The following is a 16,814-nucleotide window of genomic DNA, read 5'->3' as shown; positions in this document are numbered from 1 at the left end:
GAAACGACCGCAACGTAACGCCAACAATCGATGCCCGTAACGGGATTTTTTGCACGCGGAAAATCTCCGTATTGCTATTCGATTTATCGCGAAACCGGCGGTTCTAGCGAACAATACCAATTACTCGTATGTTAATAACGACCAGCGTATATCGAATCCTGCCTGCCCCTCCCCGCCCCAGGCTTCCATTCTCCGCGACGATTCCATAAACAACAGCGGCGTGTGCGCATTTGAATTTTAAAAATAGGCTGATCGCGAGCTCGGACGCGAATCGATTCATTGGCCTCGAATATTTCGGTTCGATTGTTTGTTTACGATGAACAGGATTGCATCCGTCCCAAGTGGAAATTCGAATTAAAAGATGAGGAGCATTCCCTTTTTCCCTTTTTTTTTTTTTTTTGTACACTCAATATACTTTTTGGTTGAAACAGAGAAGAAAGAGAAATACGGAGAGAGATAGATGATTTCTGTGGCGGATCTCACGCTGATTTAATTCGAAGATTTTATCTTGATATTTCCCTTTTAATCTCGGGCTGCGACTCTTTTAATTTTTGATTCGTATCGGCCTCCTGCGTTTACCTTATTTCCGACAGCATGTAATCTAACTAGGAAATGTACGATTAACGATTTGATTTGCCACTGTGTTATCGCAGTTGCGTACGGCGGGATATTATGACACGATAAAATTGATTTTTAGACGGCGATGCGGAATTACGAGATCGACATCTGTTAATGTCAAACTGTCATAACGCGGCTCTGTTACGTGAAAATCACGATAGCCAGTTTGTGCGGTTTCCAAGTCGCGAATCAAGTAAAGCAAATAGCCCTGTGCATCGAACACGGCAAACAGAGAAATCTGAATTTCGATGAAATTACCTTTAATTTCAATTTCTCAACGAAGGATGATACCGACTTATCGTTAACATTTTTCTATTTTAAGACTGTACATTTGATTGTAAATTCTTTTCAACACCGAACCTTTCAATCGGCAATTTATCGTCGATTTCGTACGTTCGATAAAAATCTACAAATCCGTAGAATCTTTCGCAATTTTGATTTGCATACAGCTTCTTAAAATTTGTATCTGAAATTGGATGTTTGCCATTATTTGAGGAGCGACGGTACGCAAATATCGCGCGTTTGATCTTCGAGGAAAAAGAGTATTAAAACGCGGAACGAACCGCAAAGCAAAGGAGTTAAATCGAGGAGAACAGCTGATTCGCTGTTTTCAGTGGAATCGTTCGGTCGTGTCGCTCATCCGACTCGCGTCGCGCGCGTTACGCAACACAAGTTTCCTGGAAACGAGAGTTTCCTCAACGGAGATACCCAACGATTGGTGGACCGCAACCGGCCATCGAAATCTGCGATAACTTGCTGATATACCGTTGGGACAGCTCTTCCTGTCCGCGCCTTACATTTTCCACGTCTTCGACATTCTCACGCCAACGCGTAATTTCAGTATTCTACGATTGCAAAAAATTGTTTAACAGACTCGTACAGTTACCCGTATAATTGCAAAATTCCATTGTACCTTTTATCGATTTCACCAAGTATTTGCTAATTTCTGAAATTATTTCTCAATTGTGAATATTCACAATTATTGGGTTGGCAACTAAGTGGTTGCGGATTTTGTAATTGCCACTTAATGATAAAATCCGCAATCACTTAGTTGCCAAGTCAATATAAAACAAAAGAACTGTGCATCTATTGTTTCCTTATAAAACGAAAGAAACTTTTAGGACAACCTAATATATACACATAACTTTATAAGAAAATAACAGATGCACAACATTATTTGTTGTATTGAAACAGAACGTACATAACCCAATGAAATAATATTGGTCATTAGGTGGCAATTACAAAATCCGCAATCACTTAGTTGCCAAGCCAATATAAAACAAAAGAACTGTGCATCTATTGTTTCTTTATAAAACGAAAGAAACTTTTAGGACAACCTAATATATACACATAACTTTATAAGAAAATAACAGATGCACAACATTATTTGTTGTATTGAAACAGAATGTACATAATCCAATGAAATAATATGAAACAAAAGATACTGTGCATCTATTGTTTCCTCATAAAACGAAAGAAACTTTTAGGACAACCTGATGTATGCACATAACTGTAACATACCCTAATTTTATAAGAAAATAACAGATGTAACAAAGTTTCTTCTATTGGGAAAGAATGTACATAATCCAATGAAATAATATTGGATTGGCAACTAGGTGATTGCGGATTTTGTAATTGCCACCTAATGAATGTAATTGCCAAGATAATATTACTCTTATTACTATTAGATGCAGTCTGAACAATTGAAATTGTTACAAGCTATAATAGGAATAATAAGGAAACGTGTTAAATTTCCCGAAAGTGTGTAAATATGAAATTGTAAAACTATGGAAAGAAGGAGCAAAAGGCAGCTCGTAATTTGTCAGTTACTCGATATGTGGTTACGCGAGAGTATTTTACTTTCGTTTACGATACCGTTTTCTTACGCTGCACTGCTATCTCTCAAACCAGCGCAATTTCGCGTCAGCGGCAACGAATACATTACCACGTTGCCGCAGAAACCGCCAAGAATCTATCATCCGTTGCACGAAGAATATCCAGCACATCGAACCAACGAAACCGCCGACAAGCCTCGCTAAACTTACAAACAATATTCTATTAGCCGTTTGAAAAACACGCCTATTCCTCGCTTCAAACCTTAAACCTTCTCCAACTTGCTCGTTCAAACTTCACGCGACTGCCACGCCAACCAAATCGAACCAATTCAAAGGACAAAATGACAATTTCCACGCGACGAATAGTTGCGCTATCTCGTCATCCCAACAAATCCCCTCAAACCTGTTCGTTCAAACCTCGTAAAACCTTGTCAAACCCGAACGATGCAAACGTATAGACGTAAACGAACGAGTAGAAGAGCCGGAAGAACGCGACGCTACAGTTGTGCAATTACAGAAACGTGCTTACCACTTGGAAAATTACTCGTCTAGCTAAGATGCCATCAAACGTAGTGCAACTTGGTTGTTCAAACTGCACAGAAGCGTTTCAACGCTGCGAACACGGAAACTCCAAGCAACCGGGCAACTCGAACAACGACTGCGAGAACGCAAGAGAAGTGAACGAATGTCGGGAAAAACAACGACACGCGATAACGTTGCGTCGTTCCTGTTCGCGCCAACTGGCCAGCCGGCTCCGAAGAACGGGTACCGGAAGCGACGCGTTTACTCGCGAGCACGCGGCAGCCGGAAGCTCGGACGCGTGCAGAAGGGACGGAAGGGAACGTTCGCGAGCGAGTACCACGCCGTACTGAACGTTCGCCACGGGTGGAATAGTTTTGACACGCCGGCGGCTACGTCCGCTTCTCCGGCGACGCGACACCGTTCACCGCGCATGTGCCGATATAATCCACGCTCCTACGCGCTGCATACGCGCGACCCACACGTGCAAACGTCCGAGTGAACGTACGGAGTGGCGAAGGGGTTGGTCTCGCTTGGCCCGAGGGTGTTTTGACTCGCGAGCGCCGCTCGTCCGCTCGACCCCGCTTCCTTTTACGGATCTAAGGGGATGACGGTACACGCACAGGGTGTCTGCCGTGATCCGCGCGGTGATCGATGAACAAGTGGCGAGGAAAGGGTGCAGGATTCTTCGACGGAAGCTTCGTTGTCTCGCAAGTTCCAGCTATCCGTGGAATGCAGCGTATACAGAGTTTCGATGTTTTTGTACGATGCGAGGGAGAAAGGCGAAGATTTGTAAGTGCAGGGGTAGTGGGTTGCCTGATGGATCGAAGCGGACTCGGCTAATGAAAGGCTGATGCTTTTTTGGTGTAGCACTAGGGGCGAAAAAAGAGTGGAAAGTCTAGGATTCTTGGAGGCGAATGATGCTTACAGCGTTGCCGTTTGGCATCTCTGGAATGGATCGTTCAGAGTTACGTTGCTTTCGTAAGGTACGAGCAGGAAAATAGAAGATTCGGAAAAATGAAAGTTAGAAGGAGCATACCGTGAATCGAGTTGGTCTCATCGGTGAAAGGCTGACGTAGTCTTCTTAGTGTACAACTGACGAGAAAAGACGTTCAGGTATCCATGGAATGTATATTGACCGTTTTCGAACAAAAATGAGGATGGTTAAGGCGAGTATATTATGAATTCTATTGGACTCATGAATAGCAGAATGATATAGTTGTTTTAACGTATGAGTAGTGGAAAAAGAATGAAGAGTTTAGAATTCTTGGATAGCATAGTTGTCTGAAGAGATCCAATATAGTATTCATGGAATGCACATTGACTGTTTTTGAATAAAAATGAGGATGATTAAGCTGATTATATTATGAATCTGACTGGACTCGTCAATGAAAAGCTGACGTAGTTACATTAACGTACAAATGACGAGAAAAGAAGAAGAAGCTTGGAATTCTTGGATAGAATAGTAGTCTGAAGAGATGTAATATCGTATCCATGGAACGTACATTGATTGTCGAGGGGCTTATTTTTGTATACCGTAAGAGAAGATAAAGAACAAGAGTGGCTAAAGTATGCTTGATACGAAGACTCTCTGTCGAATTGAAAGGCTGACAAAAACTGATTCGACAGTCGGAGGCTGCAGCATCAAAGTTGGAATCAATCGGAGCGGGAAGAGTGTACTCCTTTCGCTAGGGCGACGTTTCGCTACTCATCTTCTCGTCTCTGGGCGGTACTCTCCGTCTCGATGAACATCGAAGTAAAATATCGACGATAAGGAATCCCAGCAACTTGCTTCAAACGTTCTCGAACGAGAGACGGTTGTTGAAGCGAATCAACAAGTTATTCGTAACGCAGTTTTGTTCGCCTGGTGCAGAACTTTAGTCGTTCTCACGACCGATCGATCGGAATTTATCATCGCACTGAGAAAGAGAGGTTTGCCCGGAACAGCGAGCTAGTGTTAACTAATACAAGTTGGCGATAACGTTCTCGGTCTGCAAGTTCTAACGCTCGTGTTAACCTTTCGATCAACGTAATTGCCATTCGATGAAGTTTCAGCACCAGCTAACGGTATCCACGCCTTTGCTATATGAATTTCTTCGAAAATCGAAACGCTGGAAAATGGAAATGCGAATATCTGGTGACAGACACGGCAGGCGATACTGGAACGGAGGAATGATATCGAATAGGAGAATGTTACATCGATAGAATGAAAGAGAGTACTATAATGGTAGCGTATACATATGGTAGAATATAGAGGATAGAAATGCTAGAATAATAGTACAATAGAGAACAGTAGAATAGAATGTCATAGGGTGGGGCGCAATAGACGATACGTGAATACAATTGTGCCGCTGTAATTCGACCGAGCAAAGAGAAAACGATGGAAAAGATCTACCTGGTAGTACATCCATCCGCCAAGCTATCCGTGCTAGCCTTCGATCGTATCTCTTAACAGCTGGAACGCTTGTAGACCAGGTCGGACCACGCACACTTTGCAACGAAATTAAGGGATCGCTGGTCCGTCTCTGAATTGCCGTTACTTTGTCGAGAAAGAGATCATACGATAGCCTGTACGAGACCGTTTTATACGGCCAAGCTTCTTCTACTGTCTTCTCGCTGCTGAATCAAATTTCCACCAGGAAGCTTTTATACCGCGAAGTTCAGCGATAGGGTGTACATGACTTTTGTCCTAGAAACTGTTCACAAATTCCAACTCGCGACCAATTTAAAAACAGACATGTCATCTTGCGAAGAAGAATAGTTGGGATCAAACAAACGTGGACAGTTTCGGCGGCTAAAGAAACTTCCTGTGCCCCGTGTTATCGTCTGTGCGACAGGAGCGCGAGCCTGCGATACTCAGCAACCGGTCGAATCTTCGTTCTTCGCTCTAGCGACGTTTTCGATCGCGACTGTCATTTGTCCGAAAGCTACGCACGTTCCACGTGTCGCTTCATTTTCGACAGTCGCGTGGTTTCCTTGAAATGCGACGCCAGACGCGAGGAAAAGAAAGAGAAGGATGAAGCGAGGCAGGTTGGGCGGGAAATTGCATTACCGCGTAATTGCATGCTGGATGTTTATGCGAGGAATTACATCGGCGTGGGATCCGCTGCTTCGCGACGTTATTACTCGATTTACGTCGATATTGCTCTCAGCGAGCCGCGATGGAACTGTCGTCAGCCATTACCGAACGATACCCCCTCCCCTCCGCAAACTTGTCATTATTTCGCAGAATAATGGAACGCCAGCTGTTTGGATTAATCTGACCGCGTCGCCGTTTTAGCCTCGTCGCGAGACCACGTTCCTTTCTCGCTCTTTTATCCGCCAGACCGATTAGAGGCGCTGCCGTGGTCCCAGCATTCTCAGCATCCTGCGACTCGCTGACCTTATAGCGAGGTCTGAGAGCTGGCGTTAAGGTCTCAGAACTGTTCGTGGAATCGTCTGCTGGTAAAAGTGGGACTCCGTAAGTGAAGTTTTCTTCTCTTCTCAAAATCTTTAATATTTTTGGGAGGACACTCACGAGGCGGTCGACTTACGATGCTGGGAAATTACGTTTCACATTTATGCGAAAGCCGTTAGGTTGGAATAAGTTTAATCTTTTTTTTTTCTTCTGTTTTTTGAGGAAGAGGGTTCGTCAGCTACGTGTACGATCGAAACACATTCAGCGGATATTCGGAACTTCGTGGTTCGGGTGCAGCTGAAGTCCGATGATCTATCGGTCATTCGCAAGAACGCAAGGTCTTCAGACAGCGTGCAGACGCGTGGATTATATGGCAGCGCGTCGGAACTGGAATTTCAGTTGCAACGCAAACTTCAATTTTCAACTTCTTTTTCCAATTTTCGTTCGAACGTTTCGCGTTCACTGGCCGATTAACCGATCGTCAAACGTGACAGGATTCGGCCAATTCCAGACACCGAGAAGCCTCACTCTCAGCCACCAACGCCTTTTCCTCGCGCGACTCTTCCGAGACCATCGAGCATCGGGCGTAAACAAAGCCACAGAAGGGCCACATCGATGTTTAATTCAATGGACTTTAGGCGTACTTGACCACGTCGCTTAACTTTAATGGAATTCTCCTTGGACTTGCTGAAAACCCAGTCCTGGGCGGCCCACGGACTATCGATTGCTCGTCGTTATTCATTAAAACGCGACGAGAATAGCGACGGTTCGTGCCGCAAGGTCAACAATCAATGCAGCGATCCAGTCGTTTAAAAGCCAATCCGCAATCTTCTGCGTTAGGCTAACTTCGAGCGATTTGCGAAACTCCACGAATCCGCATGCTCCTCGTTTTCGTGCCAATTTTCGATGTGATTTTCTGCTTGCGGCGCGGCGGTAATCGCCGCACATTCGGCTGATTCTACGTAAAACGACGAGAGAAAAATTTCCTGCAACATGTTTTCAGCCGGGAAAAGGAAAATCCACTTGGAAGATTTGACGAGTATTCTTGAAAATTTGAAATTTGGCTAATCGCCGACTGAACACGAGTGAAATTATCGACACGGGGTTTAAGCTACGTACAAAAACAAGCCAACAATATAGAATGCAATTTTCTCACAAGGTGGTTCGTTTCCCAGCAAAGAATAATCTTGGAAATGCATCGGCCGTATGTTTGGGGCGCGTGATTAAACGCGTTGAAAATTGATTTCCTTGTAAACGCGGTCTTAAATCGGAGAAATTTCATTTCGCTTCTTTTTCGCTTATTCTCAGGCGCGCAATAATCTCCTGTTGATTGTTTGCACGTAGCTGGCCGGCGCTTGGCCGAGTTAAATCACATAGCCGACGAATCTTCAGACTCGATTTTCTCAGAAACCAAGCGTCCAATGAACAAATTTTATTCCACGTTTTCCACTCAATTCTTGACGTACTTTCGACGTATGTCGCTCTCTGCCCGGTTCTACTACGACTACCACCCCCACCCTGTACGATCCGATATCGTCAAATACGAACAAATTGGAAGCAGAATATAAATAAACGGTACATCTTGCGCACAGTTGTAACGTAACACGGTAACGCTTCTGACACAATCACGTTCTGACAACGTGACGTTGGCAAATATCGCAGCGAGTCAATATAACCTTGGGTCAAGATCTTTAACCCTTTGCATCCTGAATTTTATTTCAATTTTGTTACCAGTAGCTGGCAACGCTTTCAAGTGTTTTGTTTGAAATTTACTTTAACTAAAAAATAAGGCAATTTAAATAAATAAAGGAAGAAAGAGATTTCACTTAAATACCAGTTCTATTCGCACTATTGTTGTAGTTTCTAATTTTCAAGTGTATGATATATCTCGAAACAATTTCCAGGATGCAATCCTCGTTTTCTTTCGCACGTTTCACAAAAAGAGGTGGACATGGAAGAATGTCGAGTGGGACTCGATAAAGGAGCTGCTGAGATAAAAACTGATGTCGAGCCACACTCGACATACGAGTGCAAAGGGTTAAAGTTTCTTCTTAGTTGGACCGGGGTCAGTGGGGCACGGTTGACTTTAACGTTAAATCGCAGCTAAGAAAAGGATATTTCAGAGGCGCGCAGGCAGCCGAATTCAATTACGCGCGCGATGAAACTGTGTTTTTCATGTCTGGGGTTCCGGGCGCGGAACCACGTCACGTCCACTTCGTTCAGGCGAGAAAAAGAGGGTTGGCGAAATTCGCGTTTCAACAAAGGAGAGAAGGGCAGGGTGGCGAGTGGATGCGAGGATTTTTCACGTCGGACGCCGGATATTAGCTACGTAGACGACGCCGTGAATGCAGAGGAGCCCGGCGTGGATGTTGGTGCCAGCGTGGAAAAAATGTTCCATCGCAAACACCGCGGTCGACTTCAAACGGTTCGCGCTGCACCGAAACGTTCGACTGGTCGCGCGACTGAAAAGCAAATCAGCCGCGGCCCCTTCCACGCTCGGCCCATGTACCGGGTGTGCTTTGCGTCGATTCCACGAAACTGCGGCTTAACACTAGAACCACCGATAGTTAACACGAAGCTGTTTCAGCCAAAATCAGTCAAAATGACCGGTTTAAAAAATACGTAATAATAGAATATTTGTATATTTATCGATTTATTGCTTTCTTACAGAAGCAATTCCATGTTACGTAGTACATTTTTGCTATTATTAATCCATCTGGGATCCCTGAACGAGGCTTGACGCGTTTATAAAATCGTAGAACCAGTCATTTTCATTGCTGTGGTATTTCCAGCGTTAGCATCCAGCGATCCAGCGATCGATACGGAATTTTCCTGATAACTGATATCGTTGTATCGAGTGATACGCGGTCAAAATTTGAAAAACGCGTAGCAAGTTGTATAAAACGAGGAAACTGGTTAATTGGGGTTCGATAAACGGATTACAGGACTCCTGTACACTTTGACAAGTACCGGTCATTTTCACTGCTATTGGTACAAGTAGCCTCGATACAAAATTATTTTCAGTTCGAATACATAAAGAAACAAAATAAAATTCGTTATGTTATTCTTTCAGTTATCGTTACGAAAGTCATTACATCATTGCGGAAAAACATATAACACGAAGTGGGAATTTTAAAACAAAATTGTAAAACCAGTCAATTTCACTGGTGTGGTAGTTCCAGTGTTAATCGAGACGAAAGCAAACGATCGTGCAATTACTGTCGAAAATCCAACATTCGATTCGCGCGTCCCTGTAGAAACATCGGTAATTTTCATGCTAACGTTCGCCAAATGCAAATTCTTTCAGAAACAACACTGTCCACTTGCAAAGAACAGAGGATCGCACTACGTTCTTCGTAAATATTGCGTTGGCAACTAAGTGACTGCGGATTTTGCCATTGTCACCTAATGACAAAATCCGCGATCACTTAGTTGCCAATGCAAAACGCGAACAGTCGAATCTCGTTGATCGGGTGCGAGCGAAAGGTGGAAGGTGAGGCGAAAGGTAGAAAAGCTTTGCGACGGTGGCGAGCAAAGAAAATAGAAAAGGAACGAGCGCGCGATTAAAACTGAGCGCGTCGTGAATAATAAATAGACACGGTGTATGCAGCAGCGTCGACAGACGTCTCAAAGAGACCGTCAGCAGCAGACCTCCGCGCGTCGCCTAATAAATTCATTCTGAATTTCGTGCATCGGCGTATTGCCACTTACTCCGTTCGTTGCGGGGCCACGATGCTTTTAGAATCCCCCGGTTCCGCCTCCACCCCTTTCGCACAGCCTCTCGCCGTGAATCAAATTAGCCAGCCGATTCTAATTACGAGTTTACGGACTTTACCTCGCGCGGCTGAATTTCAAAGTCGCTCTTACCACTGTGCACCCTTTTCGTTGCATTTCTCGGCTGTTTCCATCGTTTCCAACAATCCATCGTTTCGCCTACGATTCGCTCGCTCATGAAACCAGAAACATCGTAGAAATCTGCAACTCTGCAAGTCTGCGAGCCGCCATCCTCATTTTCAGACTGATGATATTTACTACACGCAAGACGAAGACACGCGAAAAGTACGTAAAATATCGGAGACACCGTGTCCATGATGTGTATTATGTCGAGAAGCCTCGTCTAAACAGCCGGCAGGCAGCCTCAGCTTTAAGAAACAATCTACGATGTCGGAAATCTTCCAGGGACTCCAATCTCGGCTTAAGCTAAGCTGGATAACGCCCGATAGAGATGGCTACGAAGATAATAGAACGAAAAGAAGATATGAAAAAGAAGGCACGAGAGCTCTGTGGAAATTCTAGCCAGAAGATAACATTCAACGTAGCCAATTTGAAGCCCGTTTAACGAAATGCAAAAGCCAAAACCGAGAAATCAACAGCTTCCACTTTGCCGGAGAAATCGTGTCCCGGACCTGGCTTCGTCTTTATGGAAACTGTCGATTTGCTCCACTGCCACATGAAGCAAAAAGGAATTAGCTCCGATAGATGTTACGTCCATCAATTATCGAAGATCGACAAAGACAACTGCGAGAATGATCCGAGAAAACCGAAACCTAAATCAAAGCAAAATCAAAATCAAGTGAAACTCAGATACAGTCGATTATGAAAATAGTGCAACGAAATTGCGGACAATTGTATCGTCGATCCACTGGGAGACTTCCAGCAAGGTCGCAGCAATCGATGTAAAATCGCTGTCAATGGGCAGTTTCGTCAGCGACGCTCGTCCAACTCGCAGCGCGCAACGTCGCAGCCGATTCTCGGAAACTAATGGCTGGCTGAGCCATACGGCGTGTCGGTCCAAGACGCCAGCCGCTATCGTTCGAATAATCCCGATAGCGTGCGAGGGAAGGCAGCCATCAAACTTGCCCATGGAGTTTGCCGGATGCAAGACCAAGGCCCGTGAACGAGACACTTGAGAGTTCGGCAACAGACATTCCGTGAGCGTATGGTGCTTTACGAGGATCCTGGTTAGGGCACGGACAAAGGAGAACACGGTACGAGCGGCTGGCAAGAGGAGCTCCCTCGGATCTTCGCATAATTCGCTGGCGAGAAACGAACGAGGATGGCTCGGTGACGCCGGATGGACACGACCGCAGGAAACTTCGCATAAATCTGCGACTCGACCGTGTTTCTACCTAAACTCCTGCGAGTCGGACCTGTGGTTTATGTCTCTCGGGGGTGGGTTACACTGATTTTTAAAGGCTACTTTCGACCAGGGGTCGAGCTTCTCACTTGGCGAAAACTTCAGCCAAAGAGTTTTCCATTTGCAGGTATCTACAGTTATGGTACGAGTGAGTGAAACAGCTGAGCATTAAATTTTCAACAACGTCGACGAAGATGGGATATAAGTCGACCGACGAGGCAAACCTTGGGACACCTGCTTTTTCTTCTAACTGGATCTTCACGGACCCGCGAATTTTCGTCACATTTGAATTCTTCCAACGCGACGATTCGCCGGAATAAAGAGCTCGAAAGTGACCGGTTTTTTGTAACAATTAGTTACAGGCAGCGATGTATCGCCGTACTGTTTAAACGTAGCCAAACTCGATCAATTTTTTCGGAGCTCGCCGATCTTTGAACAAATGACGTTGAAACAACGAGAATTCTTAGATTCCATAGAATATACAACGCAATCGAGCGATGAGCCTTTAAATGTTCACGGTCTTCCGTTCTATAGCGATAATTTTACGTTCGACAACTGCGCAAGAAACGGGGCTCGAGCTTTCCACCGACGAGGATATAAAAACGACTCTGTTCCTGGAAATTGAAATCTGAGACGCGTGGAACGCAGAGAGGAAGAACGCGAGTGACGAAGAAAGAGGACTGAGAGTGGACGCGTTCGGCAAAGTTTAAAGGTTCGCGATAAGCTGGGACCTTTAACTCGAAAACGAAGATGCTTTATCTCTGCTTTGCGATCAATGAAACTTTCGCCAACGTGCTCGTTACGTTCTTCCGATTAGAACGACACCAAACGCCATATAATTTCCAGCATGTTCGCTCACTCGATAAACGATAATTAAATATATAGGAAAAGTTGAATATCGTTCAAATTACATCGTGTTTGGTCTCGTTAGAATCAGCGAGCCGTCGCAAACACGTTGCTAGAAGCAACAAAATTTTACAACAAACGTTAGAAATAACAAAGTTTCGCTTCCGAACTGGTAACTCGATACCACGTTTCAGCGATATCTGACATCGGATCGTGTTACGTTATTCGATGGCGGTGGGCCGTCGAGTTTCGTGTTGTATCGGGCGAACTTGCCCTCGGCAACGGGAACGAAGATCGTGCAATTATCCAGAGGATCTTTTCGTGCGATTATCGAATGTTTCCTGTGTCGAAATTTTTCTCCTACGCCGCTGTACACGCCGGGAACATGCTACGGATCGACGCAAGGTTGGAAAAACCGGAATCGAGTTACATAAATGTTTGTGACACCCGGTATGCAGACCAAGTGGCAGACTACCGACAGCGTATACTTCGTAAGCATGCAGGAAGTCCTTGTTGTCTTCGTTACACAGTGATTGCGGCCTGCCCCGCTTCTCCCTCCGGAGTTCTTCGCGTTTCTCTGTCTGTGGCCGAGCCATAATTTCTTTATGACCGAGGAACGCTGGCCCTCCGCTCGCGTTTCACACCGCAAATATTTTCCACGTAATTAACACTTACATCCAGCCATGCTAAACACCTTGTTGTCCAAAGATCACGATCACCAGAAAGGGATAAAAAATGCCCACTTTTCTTCAACTTCCCGATACATATCTATATCCAAAGGATAGGCAAAGATATTATTTTCACATCGACGTTTCTACGATGGAAGAATCTGTCGCGGAATATCGTGGTAATTTCGTGGAAAGAAGTTGGCAGGATCGATGGGCACGTGTTGCGTCCGCAGATTGCGTTTTAATCGATAAAAAAGATTCCGGCTGCAAAAAATCTACCAGATTTCCATCCTTCGATCGGTCGATATTGTCGTTTCCACGTTTCCTTTGTTCGGTAAGAACCGAGAGGGTTGAGAAGCGAAAATTAGCCGAAAAAAGGTCTCGTTGAGAGACACAGTGGCGTAAAAATATTTGTTGCATAGATGGCGCGAGAGAAGAGGACAGCACGTGCGTCTGGTGAAAGGGTAAAACAACGGTAGGATAGCAATTAACGAGAAACGAGACTTCGACGAGGCTTTCTTGCGGCGAGAATCGAATCGTTAGCGAATGAAAATTACTGGCGACAAAAGAGCGACGGAATAGCTGCAACGACAATCCGGAAACATCGATTAAAATTCTCGACGCCGCAACGCGATCGACGCTCCCATTGTACTCTCCTCTCTCTCTCTCTCTTTCTCTTTCATTCTCTCTTCACCCGTTTCCTCTATCCAGTTGCATTTTTCCCCCTCTTTTTCCGTGGTAATGTTAACGTCGAGCCGTTCTAGTCATGGTTTTTCTCGGTGTCCATTAACGTTTCAATTACCAACGTCGCGCACACCTGTTTTTACTCTTTACAGTTCCCTCGATCGTCGACTTATTTCTTCCTCTTCCCAGTTTCCCCGCTTCGTCACGCTTCTCTTCCAGTAATTCCGTTAAATGTTATCGATTCCCGCGAGTTCCGCCACTTGTTTGTTTTCGGCTTCTCCATAGATTTTGCTTCTTTCTGTCTCGCTGGCAACGATCCGTGGCCCGACACAACGTCCGCTGTCTTATCTGTCTTTCGACCAGATTTTTTGCAGCGCAACAAAAACTTCCAACACTCGCGTTAAAACAACATCGTGTAACTAACGGAACCGACTGTAGGTAACACGTGGACGAAAGTTTGTTCTCGAACAGGCCACCGAAACGATCTACCAATTTCTGGTGTTGAATAAAATTTTGAAATTGGTCGATCGCGTTGCCGTAAATGTGCCGAGACGAGCTGTAACTTCGTTTCGTAGGTACACTATCGCCATTTACGTTATCGTCAGCTGCGAAACGCGAGACTGGGAAAATGGAAATCGCGAGTGGAAATATGGAAACGGATGGATAAAAATGGCACCGAATCGAGTTCTATAAGACGATAAACAGGCAGAAGCTTCAACAGGCCGAGCAACGAGCAGACAGCCGACGCAGCGCGAGGCAGAAATCGGTTTACGATAAAAATTCGCTATCGAAAATACGACGGCCGGCAAAACGCATTTTTATCAAGCGAAACGCGCGCGGCGGAGGGAAAAAAAGGAAGGAGCGTGGAACCGGTCGAGGGAGTAATACGGCGACGGAACGAATGTATATTTTTTGGCGAGATTACTGTCGTTTTTCAGCAGCTGTCCGGACCATTCTTGCGAGCCGACAAATGGCGTGCCTGATCACCCATTGCCGCTAAAACTGTGCGTTTCGCGTCCGTTACGAGCGCGTTCGCAGCGAAACGCAGTCACGCGGACTAATGCGCGCGGCAAAATTATTTTCTACGAAATTAACACTTTGACTGTCACGTCGGTCATATATGACCCGCCACGGTTTCTCCTGTGACGCCACGGTGGTCATCGGTGAGCGGAGCGTTTCAACTGCTTACAATCGCAAAAATTGAATGAAAATTCACAGTTAGGGCATTTTCCATATAACCGATAAATAGAAGATACTTTGAAACAAAAAGTGTCCCATTGAACGATTAAACATTTTTATTAGAACGTCGATAAAAAGAAATGAGAAGAAACGTTGCATCTAACGGTGCACCGTGTTAAAACGCTTTGAACACAAATGTGGCTCATCGATACAATCCGGACGATAGGTGGTCACCTTTTTGGTCCGATTCTTACCAATTTTTGATCCTAACTGTTTAACATTATTTTATAGCACTCTCTGCAAGATTTTCGCGCCAGGTACGCTTGCCCTTCTTTCCTCTGCATTTCGCGTCGCGATCTTTGTCGAATAAGGATATTTCACGGCTCTGGTGAATGGCACCGTGTAAGGTGCATTGCGAGTGCCATTCTAAAATCTGATACCTTGATTTTTGTTGTTGTTGCTTGTTTATGGAGTATCATCGCGTTTGAAATTGATGTATTTAACGGTAACTCTAAAGCTAATTTCGTACACCACTCGAGGGTTCTTCTATGTGTCGTAGAATATGCTATCGTTCGATCCGATAAATCCACAGCACATTTTCCTCTCTTGTATTCTACCACTACCATTGGTTCATCAGAAACATAATTTCTTTTACCTCAACCATTTCAGTCGAACGTTTCGTCGAAATCATAAAGATAATCGTAATACTGTTTACTAATATCTTCTACACGTTTCAACGATATATTCTGTACGTTTTGCCTACGACGAAGTAACGAATGCGAATGGTTTGTTGAAGTAAACGAAGCCTTGTTATAACATGTCGCTATCAACCGTTAGCAAGGCGCCACGGTAATCCCCGTGACCACCAATAAGATAAACGGTACATCGGGGAGGAACGTTGCCTTACATCGCCAACTTATTGTTATTTCACCATTATATGCTTTGAATAATAAAAATACTCCCGTGGTGTCCTGAGCGAAACGTGTGATTTCTGCGTGGCAGTCAAAGTGTTAATGGTGTAAAACGGTTTCAGCGGAAAGGCGTGCACCATCGTAAGGATGTGATACGAGGTCCGGTGAAATGGCTATGAACCTGATCCGTAATTAATGGAACGTAAGCGTGCGATTTAACGTAAGTCGAGCTAACTCAAGCGTCGCTTAATCCGCACCGATAATATCTTGGTTCAGCCTAAGCAAAGTTGCTGGAACTTGCTGCTAGATGAATAGGAATCGAACGAGGATCTGAACGAATCTCTGGCTGCAACTTGCAAGCAGATGGCTTGGCAACTAAATGATTGCGGATCTTGTGATTAGGCGGTATTGACAAAATCCGCAATCGCTTAGTTGCCAAGCCAATAACTCGATCCAAATCCAAGGCGAGTTAAACCGCGGCTTTAATCGAAGTAATTCGAATTTTACAAAACTTAAGGAAAATTAGTTGCGGCTTAACTGGAGGTCCGCGTGGGTCGAGAAACAAAAGCAAGTCCGCTGCCTACCGACATGGAGCGTAACTCGATTTTGAATTTCAATTTGCAATTTTTGCCTTCGTGCGAAATAAATTTTCACCAGCGAGAGAACCTTGTTGACTCGTGTCAATTTTAACGATTTTACGTTAATTTTAACGAAGCGTTGCTCGTTAGATTTACCTGAGAATTTAGTCGTATTTCGTTTGTTGCTTTAAGAAAGAAATCAACTCTGTTGCCCGAGACGACTCTTCCACGCAAGTGCTGCAAATAGTAAAACGACAAAAGGTACGAAAAAATGGTTGAAACAAATCTTGGATGAATCTTCGGAAGAAATCGTTTCGTTACGGAAAGCACGTACGATTATTCCAGCAAATTACTTTCTTACAGAAATTACATTAGAAAATGATTCTCCTCGGAACACTTTTCGCACAGATTTATAGATCGTAAGGGAAACAAGGCACGAGTT

At 44.6% G+C, this 16,814-nt stretch overlaps 1 protein-coding gene across 3 annotated transcripts in view; it reads right to left on the bottom strand.

Moving 5' to 3' along the window:
- The window catches only part of alpha-Man-IIb (alpha-Mannosidase class II b), a 154,525-nt gene that overhangs the window by 75,177 nt on the left and 62,534 nt on the right, over nucleotides 1-16,814 (bottom strand). The window contains exon 1 of one of the 3 annotated variants that reach the window (XM_033329340.2): nucleotides 2,983-3,325. The exons of the other annotated variants lie outside the window; for them this stretch is intronic. The gene's annotated coding sequence lies outside the window, so the exon portion shown is untranslated. Of the gene's footprint in view, nucleotides 1-2,982; nucleotides 3,326-16,814 lie in introns of those variants that run through there. 3 annotated transcript variants of the gene reach the window in all.

Source organism: Bombus vancouverensis, chromosome 16, assembly GCF_051014615.1.
Source record: "Bombus vancouverensis nearcticus chromosome 16, iyBomVanc1_principal, whole genome shotgun sequence".
In the NCBI taxonomy this organism is placed as follows: Eukaryota; Metazoa; Arthropoda; class Insecta; order Hymenoptera; family Apidae; genus Bombus; species Bombus vancouverensis.
The sequence above is the reverse complement of the archived record's forward strand: the minus strand, read 5'-3'. Positions and strand labels throughout refer to the sequence as shown.